The sequence below is a fragment of the Orcinus orca genome, chromosome 20 (genome assembly GCF_937001465.1).
Source record: "Orcinus orca chromosome 20, mOrcOrc1.1, whole genome shotgun sequence".
Lineage (NCBI taxonomy): Eukaryota > Metazoa > Chordata > Mammalia > Artiodactyla > Delphinidae > Orcinus > Orcinus orca.
The window spans coordinates 53,351,019-53,356,536 of record NC_064578.1 but is presented as its reverse complement, the minus strand read 5'-3'; the positions used below and the strand labels follow the sequence as shown (position 1 = coordinate 53,356,536).

The 5,518-nt window shown below is 47.5% G+C and overlaps 1 long non-coding RNA gene across 1 annotated transcript in view; it reads right to left on the bottom strand.

Moving 5' to 3' along the window:
• Nucleotides 1–3,094: 3,094 nt before the first annotated feature.
• LOC125962721 (uncharacterized) overlaps nucleotides 3,095–5,518 on the bottom strand; it is a 49,422-nt gene continuing 46,998 nt past the window's right edge. The window contains exon 2 of the long non-coding RNA XR_007474362.1: nucleotides 3,095–3,247. This is a non-coding gene — a long non-coding RNA (uncharacterized LOC125962721). The remainder of the gene's footprint in view (nucleotides 3,248–5,518) is intronic.

Genomic DNA, 5,518 nt, shown 5'->3' with positions numbered 1-5,518 from the left:
CATCAAAGGCTCCAGTCAAAGCTGCTGGGAAGAGTCAGGCTGGAGCTGTGAAGGGAGATCCTGCAGCCTCAGTGACGTGGCCTGACCCAGGGGCTCTGCGGGGACACCAGAAATCCTGGAAAGGCAACGACCACATAGTTCTCATCTAATATTCACTCCACATGAATTTCTGAGGGCCACTAGGTGAAAGTCACTGTGTTCAAGATGAGGGTAGACAAAACTCAGAAAAGTCTAGCTATTGGGGTAAAAAATGAGAAAAGATGAAGAGGTGTGGGCTGAACTTAAGGAAGCTTTCATTGCAGCTCTGACACCTTTTAACCGTCAGAAGACGAAGACAGTACTTTAGTTGCAGTTTCCAAAATGAGAAGGAAGGTGTTTATCATAGGCATCGGGGAGCTTCCGTGAGATGAGGCTTGTCCCCTCAGCACCTGCCTGGCATATGGGAAACACTGAAAAAAAAATCAGCAAGTTGCAGAGTCAGGTATCAGGTACCTTGTTTTATTTTCATGCAACCCTGTCAGCTAAATATCATGATCATTATTATACCCATTTTGTGGATGAGGAAACAGTGCTGTTACATAATTTGCCTTAAGGTCACTCAGTGTGCAAAGGAAAGTGTAAGGCCAACTGGCCCGAGGCAGGGGAACACAATCAGATTCACAGGTTGCCTCAGACCGAAATTCTCCGACCACCCAGTTCCAGGAACTGACCTGGGGACTTTGAACCCGGCCCAGCCTTCCCGCCTTTCGAGGGGTGGGACTAACGGTCCCCCCAGGATACCCGAAAAGACCACCAAATAAGGAATACCCTGCGCCCTCCCAGATTCACCACACCCCTTTCCCTTCTTCCCCTATAAAATCTTGCCCAACCCTCGCCCGGGAGCGCTCCCTAATAAAGCTCACTTGAAGCTTTCCTCTGTTTCGCGGTGCCGTTCGTTAAGATCCGACCTTACAGAAAGAACAAGGAATGAGTCCCAGGTCCGCCTCACTTTAAAGTGCACACAATCGCCACTATCCCGTGTGGTCCTCTACGTGGTCAATTTCCAGAAATTCCACTTACATTTTCCTGTTGCCTTCAGAGAGCTGAGACTTCCAGCTGTCTATATCTGGAGTGCCTAATCCGACATTCCGGCCTTTTCAGTGCCCATCCATAATATAGACAGCTCAGCATTTTCTGACCAAAAAACCCCTCAAATTCAACATATGGAACTCCACCTTCACCTGGAAAACCTGCAGACATGCACCAGGACTCCCAATCACTTACCATTTCTTGCCTCTCCATTTCTCCCTCCCCGCCCCAACCAAAATATAGTCGTTGACCACACTGACCTCTAGAAGTCCCCAATGAGTGGACCAAAGAAGGTCAGGAAATGCCTCCCAGTCACCCCACGGCCAGGCTTCTGAAATCATTACTGCCCTGACTGCCAATAAGTGTTTCCAAAGGGAGTGTGATTTCCACAGGACCCCCCCAAATAACCGCCAACCTAGGGTTCCAAATAACGCACCCCAGTAGGAAACTATCATTGATCTGCTCAACAGCCAATCACTGACCCTTACCATGTCCACAGGGACCCGAGGAGACCAACACGGACCTACTCAACCATTCACAAAGGACCCCAACACCCACTGCCCAAAAAGCAATGCTGTCACCCTTGCAAACCTCCATCACTGGCCCCCTAGGTCTCCCATCCGCTGGTTCCCATATGCCACCCTTAGCACCCCACTTTCCTATTTCATAGATCCTCCCTCAATCACTGTCCCCCTTGCGTGTTACAATGTGAGCCTCAAAGCCCTCCGATCCCTGAAGCCCCTGCCCCCAATCAACCACTGCCTCCTACAGCCCCCAAGCTGTGGATCACTTCCCCAAATGGCTCCCGGTACCATACCAAGGCCCTCTTGAGACGCACGTTCACTGTCCTCCTATGAGAAAGATTCCCAGCCCAACAATATAAAATCTGCATTAAAGAACACTTGGGAAAAAAAAAACTTGGAATTCAAGTTACAAAAGTACTTACATACATACAGAAATTAGGCAAAGAGTGAAAATCAGCGAGCCAAGAATTCAACTTAGAAAACCCCACTTACCCCATAGCCTCCACCACTAAGAACCCCATCGCTCACCCCATGGATCCCCACCACTCACTCCTCACACCCGGCATCACTCGTCCCACGGGCCCCCATCACTCGGCCCCCAAACGCCCACGTCACTCACGCCAAGCCGATCTCCCCTCATTGACCCCACAGATTACGCATCGCTGATACTCCACATCACCTCAGCATCCCGCAGGCGGTTCACGGCAGAAGCGAAATGGCCGCTCTGGGCCGCTTGCGGTTTGGGATTCCGGTCAGGACTTGAACTGTGCGCATGCTCACTAGAACCTTTGAAGCCACTGCCTGCTAATAGTTATCATGGCGTGTCACGTCGTCTTTCTACTCCGCGGTTCGTTTTCTTTCGGGGACTGTGTCAGGAGGACGACATGGCCGCGCCCATAAGGATTATGATAAGGAGGCCGCCATTTTCAAAGAACTTCCATTCCGTACAGGCAGGGAAAACAGGCAACCTTCCTAAAAAGTCTTGGAGTTGTCCCGCGTTGGAAAGGAGCCAATTAAATACTTGTGTATATATAGGTCTAGGAGAAAACAGCATAGCATATTGTGAAAAATACCCTTTCTCTATACTGATTTAAAGCCTCACTCTCAGAATCCAGGTATCCAGCCCCTTCGTCCCTCGCACAACTCTGCCCAGAGGAGACATCTTGGGAGCCCAGAAGTGTTGAGCTTGACAGAGAACTAAAAACTTCGAAATTTCCTTAGTGTTGAGAGCCTTTAAAGTGTCCTTTGTTATGGTAATGTAGTTTTTGGAGAGCACTTGAGGATGTATTCTCTCTTTATATACAGGCATTCCTCGTTTTATCGTGCGTCCGCTTTATTGTGCTTCACTGATACTGCACCTTTTTTTAAAAAAAAAAAAACACATCGAAGCTTTGTGGCAGCCCTGCGATGAGCAAGTTTATCAGCACCATTTTTCCAACAACATTTGCTCAATTCATGTCTCTGTGTCACATTTTGGTATTTCTCGCAGTATTTCAAACTTTTTCATTTTAGTTTTTTTCTTTTTTTTTTTTTTTTTTTTTGTGGTACGCGGGCCTCTCACTGTTGTGGCCTCTCCCGTTGCGGAGCACAGGCTCCAGACGCGCAGGCTCAGCGGCCATGGCTCACGGGCCCAGCCGCTCCGCGGCATGTGGGATCTTCCCGGACCGGGTCACAAACCCGTGTCCCCTGCAGCGGCAGGCGGACTCTCAACCACTGCGCCACCAGGGAAGCCCTTCATTTTAGTTTTTACGGTGATCTGTGATAGTGGTCTTTGATGTTACTATTGCAAAAAGATGACAGCTCTCTGGAGGCTCAAGTGATGGTTTGCATGTTTTAGCAGTGAAGGATTTTTGAATTAAGGTATGTATATTGGGTTGTTTTTCCTTTTTTCTTTATTTTAGACATAATGCTATTGCACACTTACCAGATTATATAGTGTAAACATAACTTTTATATATGCACTGGGAAACCAAAAAAGAAAGAAATTGTGTGACTCACTTTATTTTGCTTTATTGTGGTGGTCTGGAACTGAACCTGAACTGTCTCCAAGGTATGCCTGTCTGCTGAAGTGTCTGTATGAATTTGAATTCCTCAGAGGGCACGTGCATTACTAGTGTTGATCGATATGGCCAAATGGCTCTCCAGGAAATTGTGCCAATTTGCATCACTGTCTCCTGCAATGTGATGAGAGTCTCTGCTTCACTGCAACCTCAACGGCAGGTTGCATTAGCACCGATTTTGATCTCTCCATTCTTAACAATGAAAAATGTACCCCATCATAGTTTTAACTAGAATTTCTCTTTTTAGGCATGAAGGTGAGCATTTTTAAATAGATTTCATGATGATTAATATTTTCCATTCTAATCTGTTCAGCCATTCAATGAAGTGACTATTCATATCTGTTTCCATCATTATTAGCCTATATTTCTTTTCGTAAGGATTTGGACAAGTTCTTTTTTTTTAATTAATTAATTTATTTATTTATTTATTTATTTATTTTTGGCTGTGTTGGGTCTTCGTTTCCGTGCCAGGGCTTTCTCTAGTTGCGGCGAGCGGGGGCCACTCTTCATCACGGTGCGCGGGCCTCTCACTCTCGCGGCCTCTCTTGTTGCGGAGCACAGCCGCCAGACGCGCAGGCTCAGTAGTTGTGGCTTACAGGCCTAGTTCCTCCGCGGCATGTGGGATCTTCCCAGACCAGGACTCGAATCCGTGTCCCCTGCGTTGGGAGGCAGATTCTCAACCACTGCGCCACCAGGGAAGCCCCTGGACAAGTTCTTTTTTTTTTTTTTTTTTTTTTTTTTTGCGGTACGCGGGCCTCTCACTGCTGTGGCCTCTCCCGTTGCGGAGCGCAGGCTCAGAAGCCATGGCTCACGGGCCCAGCTGCTCCGCAGCATGTGGGATCTTCCCGGGCCGGGGCACGAACCCGTGTCCCCTGCATCGGCAGGCAGACTCCCAACCACTGCACCACCAGGGAAGCCCTGGACAAGTTCTTTTTATATTAGGAAATACAATCATTAGTCTATAACATGACCATGAATATATCCTCCTCGTTTGTCATTGTCTTTTGGTTTCATTTAGCTTGGATTTGCTATCCAAATCTCATTTTATATAGTTGAATTTACGTCTTTAAGCTTTAAAGCTTATGAGTTTATAACCCTTTGCTTATCACTCTGGCATTCCCAACTCTGAGATTATATATGATGTTGTGAAATGTGAAATTAAATGGAGTCATTTATGTCAAGGGTTTTTAAAATGGATCCAGGAGGCCATTAAGGGGGTGGACCTTACGCACGTCCCCACCAGGTGGAACCATGAACTTTTGAACTGGATCAAACCACAGATATTTCAAGAACACTGCAAGAACACCTGCGACTTGTCACTGCAACGAACTTTTTCCACCCTCTGGTTATAGCCTTAGCACTCAACCATGTTCATCTAAGACTAGACTCTGCCTCCGACTCCAATGAAAATTCTTTTTTTAAAAATAATTAATTAATTTATTATTTTTGGCTGCGTTGGGTCTTCATTGCTGTGCATGGGCTTTCTCCAGTTGTGGCGAGTGGGGGCCGCTCTTCATTGCAGTGCGTGGACCTCATTGCGGTGACCCCTCCTTGTTGCGGAGCATGGGCTCCAGGCACGTGGGCTTCAGTAGTTGTGGCGCACGAGCTCAGCCGCCCCGCGGCACGTGGGATCCTCCCAGACCAGGGCTCGAAGCCGTGTCCCCTGCATTGGCAGGCGGATTCTTAACCACTGCACCACCAGGGAAGTCCCTCCAATAAAAATTCTTTGTAGTGCAAATCTCCCTTTTTTGCCTTTAAAAACCCCTGACTTTTACTCCCATGTGGGGCGCTGTTTGGGTGGCTACCTGAATCTGTGTGCCCTGAATTGCAAATCTTTGATCCCAAATAAATGCTTTCTGCTTGATC